Source organism: Lepisma saccharinum, chromosome 6 (genome assembly GCF_977018435.1).
Source record: "Lepisma saccharinum chromosome 6, izLepSacc3.1, whole genome shotgun sequence".
In the NCBI taxonomy this organism is placed as follows: domain Eukaryota; kingdom Metazoa; phylum Arthropoda; class Insecta; order Zygentoma; family Lepismatidae; genus Lepisma; species Lepisma saccharinum.
The window spans coordinates 42,848,839-42,874,219 of record NC_139234.1 but is presented as its reverse complement, the minus strand read 5'-3'; the positions used below and the strand labels follow the sequence as shown (position 1 = coordinate 42,874,219).

The window sequence follows — 25,381 nt, the reverse complement described above, 5'->3', positions numbered from 1 at the left end:
ACTCTTGACAAGAATTCTTGCAGCCTGTTATCTGGACCGAATGACTGGGATATTAGAGTGGATGCGACAGATCTTATTGCGACACTGCCATGCCTGTATCAAGGCAGGGGGGCGTCACTTTGAACAACTGCTGTAATGATGGCTGCAGTTACTACTTATCAAAGCCACTACAGTGATTCTTCTGTGTTTGTTTTCCACTTCTGTAGACATTTTTTATGGTTCCCCTTCGTCTTGTGTGTGGTTGCCTACCCTTCAAAGGTTTTGGCTTGTAACTTTTGACTGGGTCATATCCGGACCAGGGTTCCCTATCTCATTTTGTTGCGTTTGTTCCCTTCCATCATCCCTGCAAGTCTGTAACAAGGTCACAGAAACACTCTGTATGTAAGGATGCATATATGTAGGATAAAAAATACCGATTTTCGAGGGCTCGTAGCTGTATTAATCTGCCCCTAAAGCCCAGGGTACGGTGCTGATGTCCTGTAACCATGAGTCTATGTATCCCGACAATATCTCTGCATTAATCAACTCTGGAGCTCGCTCAGCCTCTAACCAATAGATATATGAGGGGTAGAGGCAGACGGAGTGTGGTGCTGATCACAAAACCTCCAGCATTGCTGAGATCACAATCTCTATGTACATTCATGGCATAGTGCAATGCGCAGGTGATAACGTTATATTTTCCAATATGGCAATGTGTCTAGAGGTCCCAGGTTCGAATCCCGGCCTAGGCACGTCATCGATGACGTGTTGATCGATTTCTTCATCATTCCATTACTCTTCCCAATTCGCGATTAGCCAAATGTGGCAGAAAAGCGAACAAAAATAAACCCAATCAATCGATCTTGCTAATATCGCGAATGAATCAGCCTCAACAATTAATTCCTTGTGGAAAAGAGTGCAACCACATTCTATCGGACACCACATGTTTTCAAGAAAGGTGTGAGATTGTTGTGTTCATTTACCGAACAGTTTCTATACTTGAAAAGTGTGCCAGTGAACTTTGGAAAGGTTCCAAAATAGCAGGCTGCGTGGTTTGCCGTGTGAGCCAGGAACAGAACTACGTCGTGTTTAAATCTGGTTCGGAAGAAAAAAATTCGCTATCCTTCTTGAGTCTCGCGTAGAACTCCTCGGAGGTTTTATCCAACATCGCGTGTGTCTGATTGGCCCGGCGTGCTCCAGTAGTGCATTTGTTCTCCCACATAGTTCAGGTAATTATAGTTATGCTGCTGTGTCAAATATAAAGCACTTGAAACTAGAGTTCGCTTGTAAGATTCGCTCACAGAACGTGTAAATAAGAAGGACTGTAACATTCCATTCAAATCGTTGACCTTACTTTGTTTATGTTTGTGAATTTATTTTCCGTAGCACGTTAGCATGCCTCTTCAAGGCTACAAATTCCTATGGAAGAGGAAATAATTGAAGGGGTCCAGTGGCGTTGTTAGCGTACCGAATTTGCAGTAAAAATCATATATGCCGTAGGTTCGACCCCCCTCCACTGGCTAAAGAACTGTGTTCGCCTGAAGACGAGAGAAGGTACTCTCTACAAACGTAGTGTTATAATAAGCATAGTTAAAAATACTAGACAATGGATATGCCCAATGAACATTACGTGCTAAGGAATTTACTGCAAGTACAGGTAGTTAGTTTAACACGGTTTATGCGTTAGCCTGAAAAGCAAGGCGGGCTACTTGTAATGTAAATAATAGTTTGTTTTTGTATAAGAGTAAAAGTTTAAATCCTTTTGATTGTGCCAAGCTATGAAGACACGTAAGGGCTGTGGATCTCGATCTTATGCGGCTTCCTCCGATGACGTGCTGGTTAAGTCGTCGCCTTGTTGTAATTATGGGGTCCAGGGTTCGATACCCTGTGGACGCACATTGCACAGTGGTGCGGATCCCTTTTAAACTGTAGGCCAAGTCCCAATTAGCGTATCTGTGCATAAAGTGGACAAAAAATCAGGAGGCGGTGTGAGCAGCCTTCACGTCACCATCTCCCCAAAGACGTCGGGGGAGGGGATCGAACCGGCCCGTCGACCTCGCTTGAAAATTGGTATCATTCTTTCCAATTTACAAAAAAAGCAGAAAGCTTGTTCAGTCGGCAATCGAACTCGAATAATAAAGTAAAATATGCTTTAGATAGTAAAGAAAAGAAAGTGTAAAACATGGAAGCCACTTTTTTTTTTTTTTTTTTTTTTGTATTCTACCTATTAATCCAAAGAATACATTGCTCTGCAGTTTTCAAAATTTCAAAAAGAAATGTTTCATGATAGGTCACTCAACATAAACTTTATAATCAGTGGCGGCGATTAAGGGGGGCGAGGGGGCATTTGCCCTCCCACTTTTCACCACTTTTGCCCTCGCACTATGCTAAACCTTATCTACAAATGGAAATATACTGTCTTTGCCCCCCCCCCCCCCACTTTTGGCACATTGCCTTCCGGTTTTGGAACCCAGTCGCCGCCACTGTTTGACTAACATTACCCCCTAACTTTTAAAGTTTTTTTTTTCGTAAACGAGATGTGCAAAACTTAACCAAATAGAATATATATATGCATTTCAGTTCACAAACTGTATGAAGTGTAAAAAAAGATAATGAGACACAGGTGTGCTGGATATATTCACTCTTCTGGTGTATCGACGAAAAGTTTCCCACGTCCAGGATATAATAATAGGCTAATAATACGTTTGGAATAAAATTGCTTTATTTGCATTAGTTTGTATTAGTCATTATTTAAAAAAAATAATCGTATAACTATAATAATAATTATTTTTATTATTTCTACTATTCAAGTTTCATCATTAACCCGATCCCCCTGCAAAAATTTCTGCTACTTCCATGCTCTCCCCTCTAGGTACCCTTTGCTGAGAGCTGAGGGGTACTTGGGGGGGGATATAATCAACCCTGAAATAGAACTCTGGTCTTCCACATGGTAGTCATAATTCTTACGACTGGATCACCACGGCTTATTTTGGTGATGTGCGTGTGTTGTGGACTTGGAATTTTTATATTAAAGTGGGAGGGGTCGCGGCCTTCAACACCCTAATTATCTTCTTCGCCAAATTACTATCGTTATTGTGTTTAAGTTGACTGGTAATTATTTGGCAAATCTAAAAACTTTTATTTAGTGTAAGAACTGCATTTATATTATGATTGTCAGTGTCAGTGAGGAACAGTTATGATACAAACGCATACTAACTAGCTATAATATATATAATAGGCGCTCCGGGGACAGAGGATGGCGGGGCCCAGGGGGCTGGAGGAGGCAGGGACGGTGGGAGATATTGGTTTTGATTTGATTTTTGTTCTTTAGCATAGCTTTTATGCCACTTTTGGCTAATCACGACGATGAAGATAAGTGATGATATGTGAGGACTTTCTCTCTGATATTACTCCCCGGCTTCGAAATTTTTGGCTTCAAGTTGACCCATATTAAAAGGCCCACGTCTCCTGCCTGGTACCTGAAGGTCTGTGGTATCTATCTTATGACATTTCATGTAAATGTGTGGCCAATATTTAGGCACACATTGCTTGCATCTCTTGACAAAATTTCGACCTGCTAGTGTTGCCAGCTAAGTTGATATGCCACCAAAATGATAGTTTTCATTTAACCATTTAATCACCAGCAGTGGCGGAGAGCAATTCCGCCACACACTTTTTGCCCCCACCTCTTAAGCTAAGCCATGTCTACCAAGAGAAACTAAGCTGTCCTTGACCCCCAGTTCTGGCACCTAATTGCCAGTCCCAAACCAATCAAATGCTGCCCATGACCCATATTGGTCGAAAATGACAGATTAACATGGCATCAGTCATCAGACGTCTAATTATGACCCCTCGGTAATTTCTTATATATTTTTCTCACTGATAAGTGCCATTCTCCTGGGAAAAAAATTAACGCTGACTTCCGCCAGTTATTAATTTATAAAATGTAAAATATTATGTGTCGAGTAAACTGATAATTTGAAGCATTGAAAAATATTCCAATGGATGGGGCTTTATACTGCAGAAAACCCGGTGTAAATATCTCACGTTCTTCGTTTGACAGCGATCAAAGTTTGAGTTGCGCAACTTTTGAAACACACTGTATTACATTACTATTTCGTCCCGTGATTTATAAATGAGTATACGTTATCGCTAACGAAGGATCTGCGCAGAGTATGTATCCCCTTCATCAATTTAATATCATTCATCCTTATCGTCACGATTAGCCAAGAGAGGCATAAAGGCGATATAAGAAAAATGAATCGTTCACACAGCCAGCAACTCTACCTTCCGCCTACGTAATAAAAGTTTGCATTGTACTTTTGAAGATTATAAAATTTCAAAACTTCAACCAACGTTAGCAATATTCGATTAAATTTTTAAACGATGTGGAGATAAATAATTGAAATTCATTCAGCATCGCGACAATAGGTTTAAATATGAATTGCATACAAGGCGTATTTGCAAAAGATATTTGGTTGATTGATTCGGTTTATTTTACTTCGCTTTTCTGCAACTTTTGGCTAAATGCGAAGGTGAAGATGAGTGATGTTATGATGAATTTGATGAACGATTGCTTACAACGGACACCCATACCCAGGCCGGGTTTCGAACCCGGGAACCTTGGCGTCGTAGTGCACATTGTATTGGAAAAAGGCCACTAGAAACAACTTAACGTAAGGTAGATCTCACTAATGAAACAGCTAAATATGAATGAAAATTGTATGAATTGTGTGTGTGTATGTTACAATATTTTCGAGAATGTTATACACAATAAACAATAGGAAAAAGCGTGTAAATTTCATCATAATAAAAGCAAACGAGTAGCCAAGAAATTATTTGCGCAGTGAGTCAAATTGTTCAAACAAATTGCTTTCACAAGCAGGGGCGGCCGCTCATAAGGACGATACGGACGCCGCACTGCCGTGTATAACCACAAGTGTACAAACATTACATTAACATTTATATATTAGCTTTTACATTGTTTGAATTGCAAATATTCCATTGCTTATAGATCTTTGGTTAGTCGGTTCTGTATTCATTCTTCCGCGATAATTGCGAAGTTTGCACGCCACCGTGCGGGGGAATACGGAACTTCGAGAGAAATGTGGCGGGGCGCCGTCCTCCCACTTTACGAGAAGTAAAGCATTCTCAGGCGCGGTCGCGAGGGGTGAGAGGCGAGGGAACTGGGGGAATAACACGCGCGGGATCTGTGCCTGGGAGGACGGAGGGTTTGTCGTCCGAAACCCACCCCCCAGGCGAAACTGGCCCTCTCTCCGGAGAACGGTAAACAATGAAGAGTTGCCAGAAGCAATGAAGTTAACATAAGGAAGAAAATTAAATTACCAACCCTTGAAAAAATCATTCTGTATTCCATAATCTTATTCACTTATGACATAAGAGTAGAGCAATAAATAACGCAATTTCCAATGAGGAAAGAACATATCGGTAACTCAAAATGTACAGACTGTTACTTGATTTTTGTTATTTACCGTCGCTTTCTGCTACTTTTCGGTAATCACGACGATGAGGATGAGTGATGATATAATGAAATTGATGGAGGGGGCACTCACAAAGAACACACATATCCATGCCGGGATTCGAACCCAGGAGACCTGGCTTTGTAATGCGGTATGCTAGGCACGGAAGTCGGCTATAGATTCTTGTTACATGCAAAATTATCATATACGTATATGCGTTGAATTTTTTCTGAGTTTAGTGAAAAGTACATTTGGATTACAATGATGTGGAGTACATCATGTAGATTTAATTACATGTTTTGATTAGCACGTTTGAAAAAATTCCTGTTAATGTGACAAAGTTGTCCAAGAGCCGCTACAGGAACCTGTGAACTACAAATTTCTTAAAATTTGGCAAACTTGTCTGGCAATCCCGAAGCAATAAAACGACCGGATGGGAAGACTCTATAGTATTGACACGTTGTTTCTTCGTTTTCCATGCAAAAGTGAAGCTTTTTCGGGACTTGTGTGCTGTAGTTGTGCATTTGTCTATATTCCTTGATTTGTTGCGATGAACAGTGTGGAGAAATTGTTGGTGCGAAATTTTTGTACCACTAGTCTTAGTCTGGATGAAAAAATAAACATAAAAACCTAGCCCGAATTTGAATTTACAATTGTTATAGAAGGAAGGTCGTGAGTTCACTCGCAAATTTCGCGTTGAAGGACAGATGGTTGAATGTCAGTTACAAGCATGTCTGAAGATTTCTGGTAAGTTTGAAGTTTTTACTTTAGAGCTTCTGGTAACGCAGATATCACCTTTCCAGTGAGATATTTATTTTGGTGCCCTATTTCACATATCAATTAGTCATGTTGAACAGGAAACTTTCTACTAGAAATTTTCACGATCAATGCACGTAAATATTCGTCTTTGTGCTTATCAAGTTGTGTAAAAATTATTATCCCTTCTTCTGAATTAGTCTGTTAAACGACTAAATCTGTTAGAATTCTATTTCTTCTTCCATCTTCTTCGCATTACTGTTAAATAATTATTAATTTATTATAATATGTGCAAACATGTAAAACATGATATTCTGTAAACACGAAAGTATCAATTTCTTATCACGTTGGCTGTTATACGAAATTTATCGTTTAAACTCACATTACTAGTACAGCAAATTTGTGCCGGTCCCCGTGGCGGAGTGGTTAGTACATCGCGCTACGACGCCAGGTGTCCCGGGTTCGAATCCCGGCCTGGGCATGAATGTTTGTAAGTGTCCATTCATCAATTTCATCATATCACTCATCCCCATCTTCGCAAATTAGCCAGATGTGGCACAAAAGGCGAAGTAAAATAAAGCAAATCAATAGAGCAAAATTGTGAGCTATCGCCCCTCCACTTTGGTTCACCACGAGCCGCCACTGTTCACAAGGGACAAATTTATTGTCATTCTGGCCATAAATTTATCCTTACACTTCTTAAAAATGAACATACAACCTAGGTGGAATATTCTGGATAAACTCCTACTTTTGTGTTTTCAAGTGCGCTCTCGTGCAGTCTTGATAAACGAGAAAAATGAAATATTGGTGAGCAACTACTTCTAAATTAAGTACTGTTCAAAACATAAGTTTGAGTCTCTCCCGAATTTTCCTGATATTGCTCGCCTGAATTCATCAGACCTAGAAAAAGATGAGATCTCTGAAGCTTCGGTATCCTATAACCATAGAGGAGTTAGGGAGTAGAGGATTACCCCACATTTAAACCTCGCTGCGCTTTGAAATTGCATTTCCATCGGTGGCCAGTAGATGGCGCGGCCGTCTTCTTTTGCTGTTTCCAGCACAAATTGGGGGGAGAGCTCTTTCGGTGACAGTCACGTGGGTTTCAAACGTCCTTATTGGTCAGATCTCTTGTATCCCATCAAGGCTGTTACCAATGGCAAGGGCTTCCTTTTTCGCTGGTTCCCTTCCAAGCACCGCTGTTAGGGGTGGGGTGAAGAGATGGGATGGGTGATGCGTTTCCGCCACCGCAAAGTTCTTCGGAATCTTTTACTCGAAAGTAAGGTTGCCTTTCCTATGCAATTAACAGATTCTTTGAGTGTTTATTTGAAGGCGAAATTGGGAATGTAAAATGTAGGCATTTTCAACTGGCGCCAGAATTTTCAAATTCAGTTCTCAAAAAACTTTTTTTTAAAAATATTTCAACTTCGCTTGTGGAAATTTTCATTACCACTTTTGAAATAACGAGTACAGTGTGTGGGCCACCCCGATGGCTCAGTGGTAGCGTCGTCGCCTTGTAATCAAGGGGTTCCGGGTTCGATACTCGGTGGAGCTACAAGTGGTTCGGATCCCACTTTAAACTGTAGGTCTAGTCCCGATTGGCCTGAGCAAAAAGAAAAAAATAATAGCTCATAACTGAAGTACAAACGGGGGGCGGCGAATTCCATGCACCGGCGCAACAATCATTTCTTGACTGCAACAATCTTTACTCGGCCTTGCCGCACAAGAAATGAAAGTGAACTGAATAGCGTGAAATTCAAATAATTTTTGTTTCACTTTGCTCGAAATAAAATCGTTTCTTTAAGATAGGGTGACCATTCGTCTCGTTTTGACCGGGAGAGTCCCGTTTCATAGGCGTGTCCCAGTTGTCCCGTCGATATTATACAAGAAACACTATTTGTCTCGTTTTTTAAAAGTCTAGGAATTAGCTTGAAAACCAAGTCTAAATTTGAGAGATTCTTAAAAAGAATGACTTTCTGTGTCTTGGCGGAAATTCAAATGTCAAATCCCGCGTTTTGTGTTAGATATTAATATGTGATGCAACTTTTTCGGGGAGCTTTATTAACGGTTAGTAAAGAATAAAGTTGTTCTCAAGAAGATTGGTCCTTCTGCAAAATACTTCTGGCATAGTAGTCATACCGAGATTATAAAAATTAATAGCTCTTGACAACGAGAGATCATATTTCACATAGTAGATATTGTTCATGATGTATCATTTATGTGATCCATACTATAATAAATAATAAAAAAGGTAAAGTGCTCCCCTGTGCTTTGCACCACGCCATGAAGGCGTATCTCGGCCGAAGCTTGGAGTGATGTGATCAGCACCACGCCCCTGGCCGCATTTACCTCCCAGAGTTTCCTCCAGGTATCCACTTTATACAACACTGGGCGAGCGCCGGAGCCGCATAAACAGGTGGAAAAAGTCCCGGTTCTCTCAGCCGGGGATCGAACCCGGGCCTCTCGCATGGTAGTCAGACGCCATACCGACTTTTTTATATATAAAATAAAGAAATTCCCCTATTCGGTGGTATCCCCCGTCATTCACACACATTTTCTCAACATTCGTACATATCAGTTTTTCTCTATATTCTCGGTTTTCTAAATTTACGGACAACACAAACATCCATGTCCTAGCCGGGATTCGAACCCGGGACCACTATGCTAAACACTCCTCCACGGAGGCCGACCACCGACTGAGCTACAGCGGTTACTATAAATAATAATAATAATACGTTAATGACAATAATTTTATAGCTAATTAGGCCTAACCAATTTTTCAGGAGGGAGTAAAGTGACCTTTGGGTCAAAATATTATGGTCACCCTACTTTAAGAGCAACATCAAATCGTACCTGACCATGTTTTTATGTTTAAATTTTTGCAGCTTTTAAAAATTAAGATATACTATTGATGAAATCCTACGAGCAATATTTGTATTTTCCTCAACCACTACAAATTTTTAATTCACCATGCTCCAAAAAACTTGTAAAATTATTGCTTTTTTATTTTATGTTTTTTTTTTTTTTTTTTTTTTTTGAAGAGTGACAATTGTCAATTCAACCTGTATGTGGAGTGAGTTGACGATATGTTCGGGGTCAGTTGACAATACTTGTAATTCTACCTTTGAAATGGTTTGGCATATTTTATTTCAAACAATATACTGCCTTAAAATTACAGATTACAAAAATGTGATTTAATGAACAGCATAATATGTAACATAAATGTTCCAAACCAAGGTGCGGAATCCCGGGGGGACGGGGGAATTCCTCCCACCAACGATCTTGTCTTGAAATTCCCCCCTCCCCCCACAAAAATTCTTCCAAGGGGGAAAGAGTTTTTGTTTTAACGACAAATATAAACAATTAGTTTGAGATTCGAATATACATGACTGGAATAATATCGAGAACATACAAAAAAGAACGGACAACAAAGAGCCTCACCTCTAAGGACACTAAACCCAGCAATCCCCAGAACACAGAAATTGGACCGACTTGTTACTTCTTCTCCATTTCTCATCGTCTTTCGTTAGCAACCACGAAGTACATAGATATATTAATAAAACACGTAATAGCATTTATATGTGAATTTTATACATGAAACTATATCATCTTAATATATCTTATTTTTTATCCCTCCTCCCTTATGCACATCATTGTTCATCTATTTGCAATTATACATTTTGAATGAAAGACAGTCGATATAATATATTGTATATATTATAAAATAATTTGAGACATTTAATGACATTATATATATAAATATGGGTCGGGTCATTCATTCCATGTCAAATCAGGCAGGAGTTGACCCTCACAGTCACGAAGTTGATGATATTTCGGACACAGCTTTGCCTTGCTCCAAAACCTGTGAAAGGATTTTGCTGAAATATGATTATTACGAATTATATGAGGGTTGTTCAAAATGTCAGTTTTGAGCATCATGCTCTTTTCAATTAAGTATATCTCGGGAACGAACGAAGATACAGAAGCGTTCTTGAGCTCGTTGTAAAGGGGAAAAACGGTTGCATGTTATGAGATGATAAAATGTTGAAACTTTGTAAAATTTGAACACACTGTTCAAATGTTCAAATTTCAAGTTTGAACAGCTCAAAACATCCCCTCATCGATTTTTCTCATTTTTGAATATTTTTAACTACCATCCTTCCTCTTCATACTAATAAAGTTTTATCAAGGTTTTTTTTTTATATAAGAGAGAAAAATGAATTTGAAATTTGTCCTGCATCAGCAATGAACTGAGCTATAATGAGACTTTTCATTTGTGTCGCGCTAGAGGATATACATACGTACTGTTCAGGGACAGATGATATTCCTCTTGATAATAGCCTTTATTTTGTGCTGTTATTGCTAATTTATACGTTACTGTTTTCATATTTTTAGCCGCGTTCATGGGGACGAGATGTGGGAGTGTTGTGAAAACTTGTGTGTTAGCCAAAAAAAAAAAAATTAAGTTGAAAACGACGAATGTTGGGAATGATTCCGTAAAAGATGGATTTTGGTCAGTTGTTAGACCTCTACTAGAAGAAAAAATCTCAAAAGTTCACGTCCTTCTCCCCTGTGCTTCCCCTCAAGCATCGGATTCACAGACTCTTAGTTACTGGCTTATATCTAAGCAGTTATTTTTCTATTAAACTTTTGATCCTCATTAGATAGACTGAAGAAAAGGTAATGTTTCGTTGTTCAATAATGCGTAACGATCTGTAGGATTTTATGTTTTGGTAATGAACGATACCCCTATAAGATTGGATCACATATAAAGACGAATTCAAAGGAATTCTTTTCCGGAGAGGGGCATCGTAACGATCTGTAGAATCTTTTAAATGTAACGTACAACGAACTCTAAAATCCCAGACATTTAGCCATCACTTTCCAAATCAGGAAATTGCTAGAACCATCTAAGGAATGTCTTGTTAGACATTGCCGAGCTTCCTTGATCGCCGTCGTTGCAAACAGGTGTAAACGATCGCAATCAAGGAAGAGTCTACAGATAACTGAGTCGGCATTACTTAGTAAATTCGATTGGAATAAATGTCTGGAAGGAGAGAGGTCCGTGGTCAGTTCTAAGTCAGTCAATCGAGGAGCGAGTACGAGGATTACGAAGAGGGATAAGAGGACGCCTTGGGAAGACCGTGTCGAGACGAGTCGCAAGTCAGACTCTTTGTATAGTCTCGAGCGTAACCTCTCATCGCATATCTTCAGTAGTGCAGAGACAAGTATACCCTTTCCAATAAGCCATGTTGATCCAGTCTTTGGGGGTTTAAAACTCAAGTGGTGTGTCTTGCCACACGTAGGGTTACCAGACGTCCGTTTTTTCCCGGACATGTCCTACATTTTAGCCTTATGTCCGGCGTCCGGGAGGAATTTGAAAAATATCATAAAAGTCCTACATTTTGAGCGTCACAAAATATTAATTAGGAAAATAGGTAACAGAAAGAAATCATGCTAGTTACAAGTCTATGGACTACGCTTCCAAACTCAATAGTGAAATTTATTTTGCTTCAGTCATTGATGTCCGTGTGCACGAACGAAGATCAAATTTTAAACTCGGATCGGGAAAGGATCACTGGAAAATTCCATTGCACGAAGACGGTTCAACACTTGTTTACCTTCTGATCGGCCATTCGCGACCGTTTTGGTGTGTGATCCTGGTTCACGATACTGACGCTTCGACTGCAGGCAGTTGTTTTTTAATATAAAAAGAGCGGAAAGTGATATCGAGGGCGTGCAAACGCTAGAGATGTTGGATGTACAATGCTAATAATTCGAGAACTATGTAAAATAAAAACTGTTAAAATAATAATAATAATTTGTGGTTCTGTGGTGCAAAGTTGTAATATTTATAAATACTGTACTTTCTATCCCAGAACACAAAACATATATAAATGTCATATATTACGCGCAAGGTAAATTAGAACACAGCAATGTTTACGATATTGCTACATGGTGTTGGAAATATGATTGTATAAATTTACGAAAATACATGTTACTGGCTATTTACACGACACGACAATATAAATATATAAGAATTAAGAAATGAAAAATTCAAATAGTTACCACAGTACAGTAATAATAGAAATAATAATAATAATATATCTTTATTGCGGGCGAGGTTCAGCGTACACTGTTCTCTCAAAATCGAATGTATTTCGTAAGGCATTAAAGTCCCGTAGAAGAAGGTTCCATGCTTTCTCCTCCTTTTGTGTTGTGCCGTCAGTTCTTTTTTAATATCATTATTTCTTTACACTCCACTACATCCTTGTACATATTGACAAGGTTGATTAGTACATCTCTCAAATTCAGAGAAGTTTGCAGCCCGAATTATCTTCTTCTCCTACATGTTGATACTTTACCACATCACATTACTCTATGGAGTTCTTGGTTGAGATTTGTGTTAGCCAACCAATCAGGTATAGCTTTACAAATTAATCTCGGATCAGTTGAACGGAACCTCCTGAACGTCGTTTTTCGTTGGTGCAATGAAAATCCTTAAACCAAGTTCATTTATTGTGGATTAAAATTGATCTCGTTCATCTGAACTTCGAAATAATCGGAGTTGGTGAACGCGGCCATGAGTCATTGCCCCGCCCCCCAAAAAAAAGTTTGTCCTGCTATTAAACAAACAGGAAAACGGAAGCACTTAATGAACAAAGTTTTGGGACCACTTTCTGATAACGTCACTGTTCAATGCCTGAGCAGAATTTCTTGCCTTAGGGTTTATACTGATGGAACAAGGTCTTGCCCATTCTGATTCAATATTCAATACAATTTGATTGTAAAGCAGGGGTATAGATAACAAAATTATTCATGGTGTCTGCCAGTCAAAAAAGTCATGGTAGTCAAGAAAAAGTAAATATATTAACAAGTAGGTCAAGAAGTCAATAAAAAGGCAATAAATTATTCTTGTGGTCAAGAAGTTTTGCTATCATAATGACTGATTGGTTGATTTAGTTTATTTTACTTCACTTTTTTCTGTCCCTTTGGCTAATCGCGAAGATGAGGATGAATGGTGGTAAGATAAGATGGATGAAGAGACAGTCGCAAACATATAGGGACAACCGACACAAGCCCCCACATGAGTAGACGCCAAAGCCTCGCTTATCTGCCAAACACAGTTCAGGCTCTTTAGTAGGGTTTTTCATTAAATAAATATTTATTTTCTTAATTTCTAATTTTCAACTTTACCTAAGTAGCGGTCGAATAAATAGACATTAAGAAAAACGGAAAAAGGTATAGAAAATCCAGAAAAAGTCAAGAATTCTGGATGTGTTATTTTGGTAGACACCCTAGACACTACTCAAGATGAAACTTCTCGAACCATTTTCAATTACGGTAACTGCTGGATATTTGTTTGCCATTACAGGTCATAATTCAAATGTTGAGAGAGTACTTTCATTACCATCAGCACAACAGACTCACGAGAGAAATTATTTTTTCATGAAGTCTGTAAAATGTTTGTTTGGTACTGGTCCCTATAATTTCAAAGAGTTTGACTGTCCACTCTAACATAAATATAGTTTGGCTAAACCTGAAATTTTGATAAAGATTGTCTCCTCTGAGAAGTACCGCTTAAATCATGTAGTGAGAGGTGCATTGATTAGTATGGTTGCAAGTTTTGAAATTTTGCATTTAAAAATTCATTAAGAATTCATTTTTTTAAAACTGAAAAGTGTCACTTTTCAACTACTTTCTAAAGTGTTCTATAGAAATATCTATTATTTATTGAGAATGTTTTGTGTCCTACCTACATTTTGGATAGCATGTCCTACATTTCCCTTACAGCGATCTGCTAAGTGCTAACCCTAGCCACACGTATGTGTTTAGTCAGTACCACTTGCACCTTACCATCAGGTTTGTCATGAACAGCGAGTATGCCAATAGTTGGGGGTGATGAATGATGAATGAGCTACATTACCCGTAGTACGATCCCACGTGGTGATAGATGTGGGATATTCATTTATTTCAATTCGAAATAAATGAAAATTGGAAGGATAGGCAATGATACGAATGTAAGTGGTTTTCACGTTATGTAAGAAATCATCTTTTAAAATAAAGACAAGTCTTTGTCTTCCCCTGTAAAATAGAGACAAGTCTTCCTGTACTTTCAGAATTTTCTCGATTGTAACTATCAGATAAATTATGCGACAGAATATTATTTGGAATAAAAATTATAGCCTAATTTATAAGCGTTAAACTGATATAACTTTTAATGTATTTAATCAAAGAATCGCCATAAGATGTGTCTCCAAATAGAGGACTCGTACCCACAATCTTGATCACTGTCCAGCGGCTAAGTCCCTAATGATTGACGAATTGTTACACTTTTTGATAAAAGCAAGAGACTTGGTAGTATAATTGTTATGCCATTTAAGGAATTTTCAGTCGAGGAGCCAATCGCTATGTGCATGCCGATGCCTCCCATGTTCAAAATAGTCCACCGTATTAGATTTATTTTGGTTTGATATTTCTCGGGAACGGTGACGCCTATGAATGTCTGGTTTTCTCAGAAGTGCTCCAAATAGTATAAACTTTCACACTAAATCAATAAATCTATTTTTAAAAAATAAACGTTTGTGAAATACTCATTTTTAAAGCATTTTGTGAGAATAACTGCATATTGAAAATTTTGTTGATGGTTATATTCTTACATTTTCAGTCATATAAATTAGAGCTCATTCCAACATCTCGAATTGAGGCCTCAAGCAATAAAATTTTGTATAACTGTCATTTGTCCAGTAACTTTATAAATATAAAAATAGTATTTTAAGAGGAAATCATGCCCCTTGCCCGAGCGCGACCGTCTGCCCCTCCCTTTCCTAGAAAGACGAGTTTTCCCCGTTTATTTGTAAAAGAAGTAATCAATTCCACTCCTCGGTAACTATTGGACTTACGACCTTCATATTTTTATGGGACACTTTTTAAAGGTTTATTTCATAATCTATTCACTCAAATTCTCTGTAGCAATAATGATTTCATACTTGATTTTAATTATATTGAGTTTGGTAACAGCATACAATTGCCTCACTAAATGGTCGGCTTCTCACTTTCCGATTCCGAGGGTAAACAAAACAGGTTTCGAGAATCGACGGGACCGAGCGGGCAGTGGTTTCTAGTGTTTCGCCCGATGGGAGGGATTGAGAGAGAGGGGAGGGGGGGGTGAACTGCCTCCTCCAGAATAAATAGCCTCGGCCTTTTACTATAGCCATGGGCAGGGGCAGCGTGACAAAATTCGCAGCAGCTTCTATTCTCCACTTGCTTGTGTCCATAGGAACACAGAGCAGATGGTAGGTTGGTTACTCTATCCCAGTGGTTCTCAACCTTTTCGAGACCTCGGCCTAGTATTTTTTTATTTTATAGGACGATGCCCAATCCCAACAAATTTATTCGTAAATACTTTTCATTTTTTTTATAGTTTATACTAACAATTGGAAAGTGTGGTATAATCATAAAGACTGACAAATATAAATTTAAATTAGTTACCAATCACTGGAGCAATGCAATATTATAGCATATAAGTTCCTCAAGCCATCATCATTAAATTAATTTCTGTTCATTATTATTGACAAACCCCTTTCTGATAAAAAATATATAATATTATTCCGTATAAAATTGATTGATTTTAATTGTGTAATTAAAACTGCCGGCCCCCGTGGCGGAGTGCTTAGCACATCGCGCTACGACGACAGGGGTCCTGGGCTCGAATTCCGGCCTGGGCATGGATGTTTGTGAGTGTCCATTTATCAATTTCATCATATCATTCCTCATCACCATCCTCGCAAATTAGACAAAAATGGCACAAAAAGCGAAGTAAAAGAAAGCAAATCAAATCAATAATTTTAATTAAAACTGTACTCACTATAGAAGTCAATTAAGCAGGAAGCCAGCAGAAGAATGACAGCTTATCGGCGAAACCCTGTCCTACCATATACACACAACAAATATGTACATGCGTAAAATATATAATTTAGTCAATAAACACTAGTTCAACACTAATACCAGGCTGTCCCAGAAGTCCTGCACCATCAGCACACTGAGCCCCAAGAGATGAAGTTTGCGAGGGTAGGTGGCGCCACCGGTGGCAGGCATAGAGGACAGGTTCGTGGGATCAAGTGAAGGCACGCGCAGTATGTGTAGCGAGTGTTCCTTTGAAATTAAAGTGGGCACGATGAGTGAGGACCAAATTGCACTTCGTGCAGTGCTAGCTTTTTTTTATGGAAAAAATGTCTAACAGCAAAAGCGGCAGCGGAGGAAATTTGTCGTGTGGAGAACGAAGAAGTGGTGAATCGATGGACAGCTTCCCGTTGGTTTAAAAAATTCGCTTCGGGTGATCTACGCCTCGCGGACAAGGCTTGCACGGGGTGACCTCCGATGGACATTAACGAGTCTCTGCAGGATGCTGTGCATGCTACACCACAATCCAGCACACGTGTTAGCCAGAGGGGTTGGGGCATCCAAATCGACAGTAAAACTTCGCTTGCATGACATGGATTACACCAATACACAGTCTCGACAAAGTCCACACGAGCTGACAGAGGTGCAGGCCCAGCGCAGAGTTGCAATTTGCCAGACATTGCTACAAAACCCGCATGACCTTCGTTTTTGGAGGAGAATTGTGACAGGAGACGAGAAGTATGTGTTTCTGAAAACCCCGATACACGTAAACAGTGGGTGAAAAGAAGGCAGGAGGCCATCGCCCATGTGAAACAGGACAGATTTGGGAAAAAGCTCATGCTGAGTGTGTGGTGGAATATTGACGGGATTGTCCATTATGAGTTTGTTCCAGAAGACCATGCTGTAACAGGTGAAATGTATTCTGAACAATTACGCCGAGCGTATGCCATTCTGGACGGGAAATACCCGGCATTAACGAGGAGGAAGAGGTTACTGCTGCAAAATGACAATGCTCCCAGTCACCGGTCTCGAAGAGTGACCAACACACTAGCTGAGCTTGACGGATTTGAGTTGTTACCTCATCCCGCCTATAGTCTGGAAGTTGCACCATCGGATTACGGTTTGTTTCGCTCTCTCTCATTTCCTGTGTGGTCGGCACTTCAGTTCATATGATGAGGTAAATTCTGCCTGTCGTGAGGTTTTCAATTCTAAACCTGCCACCTGGTATCGCCATCAGATTGAACTGTTGTCGCAGGGGTGGGTGAAGGTAACTGAACATGGAGGCCTGTACTTTGCTGAATAAAGTCTGTCTTTGTTTCTGATATTCTGTGTTTCGTTTTCGTTCTAGTATGGTGCAGGTCTTCTGGAACAGCCTGGTATTTTATTTTGAATCTGCAAACTCGCTGAAAAAATAGTTGGCTTATTTTATTACAACTGAGCTTCTTTTTTTGTAAGTTATTCTAGTGAAACTTTTGCTGCCGTTTTCTGTCCGTAAGTTTGTTAATTCAGGAATGAATTAAAGTGATATCCAAATGAAGACAGTCACAAAATTGCAGGTTTTTACCTTGGAACACTAAAACACTTCTATCTTCATTTAACTTCTTGGATTCCATTTTCTAATATTCCTGTGAAGAGCATCTTCCAATGTCACTTCGGGTTCGGGCCTATTATAATAATTAATGCACTGTTACAGAAATTGAATTACATGTTTAAGAGATGATAATTAACCTATCGTTAATGTCCAGGTTGAAGAGGTCCTCCATTTCTTCTCTTGGGATCTCGTCAAAGAAGGCGTCATTAGAAATATTATGCTTATTTCTGTGCTTATGTCAGAAATTAGTTTTTAGATTATATTTAGTTCAGTCTTCACAGAATTGCTTCCACATAAAAAACATCCACTGTGAAATGAGATTTGAAAAGCCTCAATTGCGTACACTTTATACGAATCCATGTTCGAAAGACAAATTGAACGACATCCAGACAGCGCAAATTTGTAATTTATATTTTCAACAGATAGTTTATAATTTATATGATCAGCGATCAATATATGTCGTGGGATATACACTAATGAAATCTGTCCGAAAATCTTACTAATTCAAACATTAATAGAATTTTCAAGAAAACGTGTACATTACCCAGGGCGAAGTTCGAACCTGGAATCTTCGGCGGTGAGATTTTGAGTCGATAACTCAAATCATTTGGCCACTGAGGCTGTCCATTAAATGTAGAAAATATAGGTACGTGTATCAGTTTGTACTTAATCACTCCGGATAAATTCTAAGATGCAACCATAATGGAGGCTCTTCCTCCCAGTTTCATATTTTTATTCCTCCATCTCGTCTTTCTTAATCTAATGATATAAAGAGCAATATATTTAAGTTTATTACAGTTATATTCACCTCACCGTTAGATCAACTTTGATGGGAAAAAGTTTCAAGATAAAGAAAATTGAAAGAAAGCATACGAGGTCTTTATGGAAAACACAGTCTTATAATTCACATAAACTGACTGTATTTATTATTTTCGTTGCTTTTATAATTCTTAGCTTAATCGCGACTATGAGGATGATGAAGCGTATACAATACAATTTCTCTCTCCGTGTAAACAATAATTATAATTATAACCCATGGCGCAAAGGTCCAAGCAGGTCAAGATACTGCCGGCATCACTCCCACATGCCTCAGCAGAGGGAGATCATGCAACAGTGGCGCAACTACAGGGGGGCATTGCCCCCCACCCCAACCTTGGACGGAAATGAGTTCTGGGGGGGGGAACATTGACGGCCAAGTGCATCTGCAAGGGGCAATTACCGCCCACAACTTCAAATTTTATGTAAATAAAAATGCTTTTCGTAAAATTTTCTTCCTCGCTTCGCTTGCAGTACCTGCTTTTCTTAGTATTATCAAGTCCCGAAACATATCTGGGAATGGCGAAAGTCGGCCTTGGGCGCCGAACGATCTAAATGAAAAGAGATGAATTGTGGTTTTAAGTCCACTTTATGCACAGAAAGGCTAATAGGGACTGGACATACAGTTTAAAGTGGGATCCGAAGCACTGTCATGTGCCTCCGCCGGGTATCGAGCCCGGGACTCCATCAAAAGGTGACGACGTTACCACTACGCCATTGGGGAAGCTAAAAAGTTGTAAAAGAGAGAATGCGTTGGCGTCCCGTGAAATTATTTGCCCCCTATTAAATTAAAAAAAAATGGATCTAAAAATATTCTTGCTCGCAGGTTGTTTTCTGTAATGCATTGTAAATTACCAGAGAGAGAGTAACACTTTTATTAATTGATTTTGTTTTAAATGTATGAGCAATTGTTGAGGAAAAGGAGCGTGCACAATTTATGTAATTTTTGCTGTTGGTTTATTGTGAGATGGATGAATTTATTGTGTAATGTATTTAAATAATATATTATATTGTATATAATATGCATTAAGCGGCTCTGCAAAGAAACTTTGAATACGTACACAATTTAGTGTTGCATATGTGCGAAACATATATCGTGCATGAGTTATACATGTTAATGTAAAAGGGAATTATATTTGGAATGCATTTATCAAGCATTACTATCTTTCAAAAATAGTTTGAGTACTTGTTTTCCATTATTAATGTGAAATTGAACGTGTTGAAAAATAATTTAGATCGTTTGATCGAAAACAAATACTTCACCAACTTCTACCCCTTTTTGCATAATTTACGAGGGTCATAACGTCTTTGATACTACCGCTACTACTACTACTACCAATAATAATAATAATAATAATGTTGGTCCCGGGTTCGAATCCCGGCTTGAGTGTCAATTCATCAATTTCATCATATCATTCATCCCCATCTTCGCAAATAAGTCAAAAGTGGCACAAGAAGCAAAGTAAAATGAAGAAAATCAATAATAATAACATTATTATTATTATTGGTACGTTTATTATGGTACTTGCCCCGCCCCCAGACAAAAATTTAAAAAATTCGTGGTTCCGCCTCTGTCATGCTACCAGTTACGGGATGACGTGTGATTAGCACGACGAACCCTCAGTTGTTGTTATAGGTTTCCATGACCTGATTACGCTAATCGTTCGTAGCTCCCCAATTTGCTCACGATGGTGAGTGGCCTCCGACCTCATATCCTGGCCAAAATTTTCGGGAGAAAAGTTGTTACTAAGTAGAAATATTTTCCAAGTATAATAAGTAAGAATTTCATATGGTTCTACTAGAAAGTTTGTATTACTAGGAAGCTAGCAAAAAGTCTATCACTGTTTTGCAATTGCAAGCCGAACGATACTGATTTTATATGACCAGGGGTCAACCTAGAATTTTACAGAAGTGTAAGGGTAAATTTAGAGCCGAAATAATCATAAATTTGACTTCAGTGAAACACTTTTGGTGAGAGTTGAGAAATTTTGTAGTCGTTAGGGGTGCGTGGATAAATTTCTGTATAGGACGTCATTACTTTCACAGGTAAGGTAAAGCAAAGTTCACCGTGCCATAACACACATTTAGGGGATGTGAGGTAGGGCCCCACACATTCTCGGTCTCGGTCATGTGATCAGCACCACGATCCGGCCGCCTTTATCCCAAGGGTTGCCCCCAGATACACATTGATTAGAGGCTAGGTGAGCCTCAGAGCCGCTTTATGAGGGAACAAGGCCCACCTCCAGAATCGAAACTGTGTCTCCCACGTGGCAGTCAGACGCCCTACCGAGTAGACTACCGAAGCAGTATTCTTTATTTTTATTTCATTTTGTCTTTATTTTTTTTTATTTTTGGTGATCTGGTGTCCCTTGCTATCACTTCGCTTAAGAATGATTTAATACACAAGGATTCTCTGTTTATTTTTAATACACCAAATCGCCGACCTACATGACGCTGTGGTTAGCACTGTGCGCAACAATGCCAGGGATGCAAGGTTCGAAGCCAGGGCTTTGCATGGTTGTTCTTTGTAAGTGTCGGTTCATCAGAACATCAATCATCCTCATCTTCACGATTAGCTAAAAGTGGCAGAAAAGCAAATAAAATAAACCAATTCAATCAAACCACAAAATCGAAATTAAATATTTGTTTTTACCCGGACATGCAAACAATTTTCATTGTGAACTCAGCCGGCTCCCGTGGCGGAGTGGTTAGCACATTGCGCTCCAACGCCAGGGGTCTCGGGTTCCCGGCCTGGGCATGGATGTTTGTGAGTGTCCATCCAAAACGTATATTTACCGTTCCTATCTCTTTTCATCAAAGATTATATCGTGGTTGCACGTTGCCTGAAATGTGGAGATCTGGGCCACGTAGTAAAATACTGCAAAAACAAACACTTGTGCACCCATTGTGGAAATGAGAATCATGAACGCCAACACTGTGATAAAAAAAACCAACCGAAAACATGCATTCCATGTAAAAACAGGAACAAAACATGCAATAGTAAAGACAACAAAGACTGCCCAACATACACCCTCATGTGGCAAAGACTAGTGGACAAGACAGACTATGGAGAACACCCCTAAAACAAAACGGAAAAGAAATCCACCAAGTAGAAGAAAAAGAAACGCTAAAAGAGCGGCAGCATACCGACTAAAAAAAGCAATCGATTTAGTAAACTCTTCCACGCTAAACCCAGAAGCTCCCCCCTTCATGTACCCATATAGCACATACTTCAATCCCCCAACCCTTCTCGACCTCTCTACTGAACCGTCCAACCTATCGGAGAATATAAAATTCACTACAAACACCCATTCCATCCTCAACGACCCTTTTCCAACACCTTCTGCCCCAATTGAGGTAATAAAACCTGCTCTGACACGAACACCTACATCTGACACATCATCTCACACCCCTCTCACATTCAAGAAAATTGAACTCACTGCAGAAGACACACTTGACTTATATGACACCGATCTTGATACTGACTCGGAACCTCCATCACCCTCGCCACAACACTCATCCCATCCCTCGGATCCGTACCTAATATATAGAAACTTCGAACACAACTTGAAACTTTCACGCCTAGAAGAGAGAGATATTCTCATTACTGCACTGAGACTACTAGTCAGGAAGAAGCATAGCAAGGGCAAAACTATTACCTTCCCCATACCAGAAGCAGTGGACAGGATAACGTTAAAAACTTACAACCTTCCTACCGACACAGAGGAGCTGCTCCGGCTAACCGAGACAGCTTTCGGACGTCGCGGAGAGTCCCTGGTACTTGACGATGTTTACGCGGACTTTGTAAGGGCACACGGGAGAATGGAGTTCATAGCTACAAACGAATGGCCCCGATGCCACCAATTAGTACGGCACTCATAGATAACGACAAGATACGCGTTGCACAGATCAACACCAGAAGAAGCAAGCTTGCAACACTTGAAACAATCAATTACTGCAAAGAGCAATACATTGACATAATTCTCATGCAAGAACCATACACATCCAAAAACAAAATTCCCTACATACCACTCAACGTTCACACAATTCAGGACCGCAATCAAACCATGGCAGCAATAATTAACCTAAACAGAAATCTAACAATCACCAAAATAGCACAATTTTGTGACACACACATAAATTGCGCTCAAATATCTTCCGAGCATGGTTCTTGGATCCTAATAAATAGTTATTTTCAATTCAGCCATGACATAGACCCATATTTGGAAAAAATCGACCTGATCTGCAATGCGTACAAAAACTACAAGATCATAATCACAGCTGACACGAACTCCTCCTCTCCGTGGTGGTACAGCCAAGAAACCGACACCAAGGGGGTAGCCATGGAGGAATTCATTTCTGAGCACAACCTACAAGTCGAAAATCAGCCAGATAATCCCCCCACCTACAGGGGAAGGGCGGGCGCCTCAAGCAACATTGATCTAACACTCACGAATGCAAGGGCCTTGGGCGATGTCCAAAACTGGAAAGTTATAGATCTCGCCACAACAAGCGACCACAACTTAATACTATTCGACTTAATCTACAGGCAACATCAGCTTGAACAGACAAACCAGGAGAACATATTGAACTGGAGAAAAATCGATCATCAAAAATTCCTAGAAAAGCTCATTATCCCTGAACAATTGGACCAACAAAAATCACTCAACACGCTCGCAGAGGAACTCTCTGCAAACATCAGACAAGTAATTGAAAATTCATCACCCAGAAATAACCAATGGAAAATGAAGAGGAAGCCATGGCCAAAGAAATTAACCAACCTCAAGAAACAAATGCAAAAAGCCAGGAAACTATATCAAAAATCCATCATCGCACAATACAGAAATGCCAACCTCCAGATTTACCGTGCCAAAAAAAAGCAATACGAAACCGAGCTACTAAATTATAAGACACAACAATGGAATATCTTCATCGAAAAACGTCTGGAAATAAATAAATGGGGCACCCCGTATAAAATCGCTACCGGCAAAATAAAAAAACCGCAAACCATTTCCACCTTAATTAATGACGAGAACAACACGAATATGACAAAGGACTTGGAAGAAACCATCAACTTCTTAATGAAGAATCTCATACCAGACGACAAACCTGAAAACGACAGCGAGGAAAATAAGGATACAAGAAAAATCTATAACCAGCCATATCCAGAATCACCAATATTACCTTTCACTACCCAGGAAGTAGAAAACGAAATAAGCAGCATGAAAATGAAGAAGTCCCCGGGACCAGACGGAATTCCTGTGGAAATAATACAAGAAATCACCCCAGTACTTACGCCTTACATTACTCAACTATTTAATGAGTGCCTTGTTCAGAAGATATTCCCAGAAACCTGGAAGGAAGCAAACTTAATAGTCATCAAGAAACATCCAAATAAAGATGAAACCAGGGTCAATTCATACAGACCAATATGCCTTCTCAACGTTTTGGGAAAACTCTTCGAGAAACTTATCCTAAAAAGACTCAAAGAATTTCGCCTGCTCAAACCCATATCAGGGATACAATTTGGGTTCACGAAAGGTAAATGCACTGACGATGCATTACGCCTGCTATCGTCTGCAACACAAAACACTCCAAACAAGTACATGGTTGGAATCATGGTGGACATCGCCGGGGCATTTGACAACTTGTGGTGGCCCAGCCTTTTTCAAACACTTAAAAATATGAACTGCCCAGGTACACTCTTCCTACTTCTGAAAAGTTATTTCTCTAACAGAAAAATTAGCATCAAATATCCGGATCTACAAATGAGTAAGATCACGTCAAAAGGTTGTCCTCAGGGTTCCATTCTGGGACCCGAGCTTTGGAATACTAACTTGGAGCCTGCGCTTATGAAACTACAAGACCATCCAGACATAGACCAGATCATAGCTTATGCGGATGACATTATCATGCTCACTTCCGGTAACTCAAGAAGGGAAATCGAAGATAAAGCATCCACTGCAATCAATACGCTATCCAATTGGTGTGATCATGCTAAACTCAAAATAGCTTCGGAAAAGACTCATTATATTATCCTTAAGGGGAAGTTACAAAGAAACCCTCAAATCAAACTCAGAGAAAGAAATTTAAAAAGAGTAAGAAAAGCTAAATACCTTGGCATTACTCTTCAAGAGAAGATGTTTTTTAACAGACACATAGCCCTGGCAACAACCCAGGCCGAAACAACTATAAACAGTCTAGCCACATTGAGTTCAGCAAACTACAACCTTCCACTATCACACATAAAAACATATCTCATTACCATATATAATTCTATTATTTCCTATGGCTCGCCCCTGTGGGCCATGGAAACCAGTAAACAGTACATTAAAAACAGATTGAGATCTTCACAACGCAAAGTGATACTTCGCCTAACGGGTGCATTCAGAACAACCTCAACCCTGGCTCTTCTCATGATTGCGGGCCTACAGCCTATTGAAATCGTTATTAAAACTAGAGCATCAAAGTATTACTTTAGAAATGGACAAGAGGACGAAATCTATAAACTAATTGGAATACGCCCTGCCACGGTACCAGAAATTTACAACCACTTGTTTAGCATCTGGCAACAGGAATGGACACAAGCTACGCAAGGAAGGAGACTTCACAGCTTCCTTCCAAACATAAAAGAACGACTTTCGATGGACCATTTCCATCCCACGAGAGGTCTCATACATTTCCTAACGGGACACGGTCCCTACGGTCAACACCTATATAAGCACAACCTCAGACAGACTGATAAATGCCTGAAATGTAAAACCGAGACGGACACACCGGAACATAAAGCCTTCTTTTGCCAGACATCAAACAAACAAATCGAAGATTTAAGACAAAAGCTACCAAACTTCAACACGTA

The 25,381-nt window shown here is 39.5% G+C and overlaps 1 protein-coding gene across 2 annotated transcripts in view; it reads left to right on the top strand.

The window, feature by feature from the left end:
• The first annotated feature begins 1,100 nt into the window (after nucleotides 1-1,100).
• The window catches only part of LOC145988712 (beta-taxilin-like), an 81,126-nt gene continuing 56,845 nt past the window's right edge, over nucleotides 1,101-25,381 (top strand). The window contains exon 1 of one of the 2 annotated variants that reach the window (XM_083123814.1): nucleotides 1,101-1,208. The gene's annotated coding sequence lies outside the window, so the exon portion shown is untranslated. The remainder of the gene's footprint in view (nucleotides 1,209-25,381) is intronic. The other variant, XM_083123816.1, reaches the window with a different exon arrangement.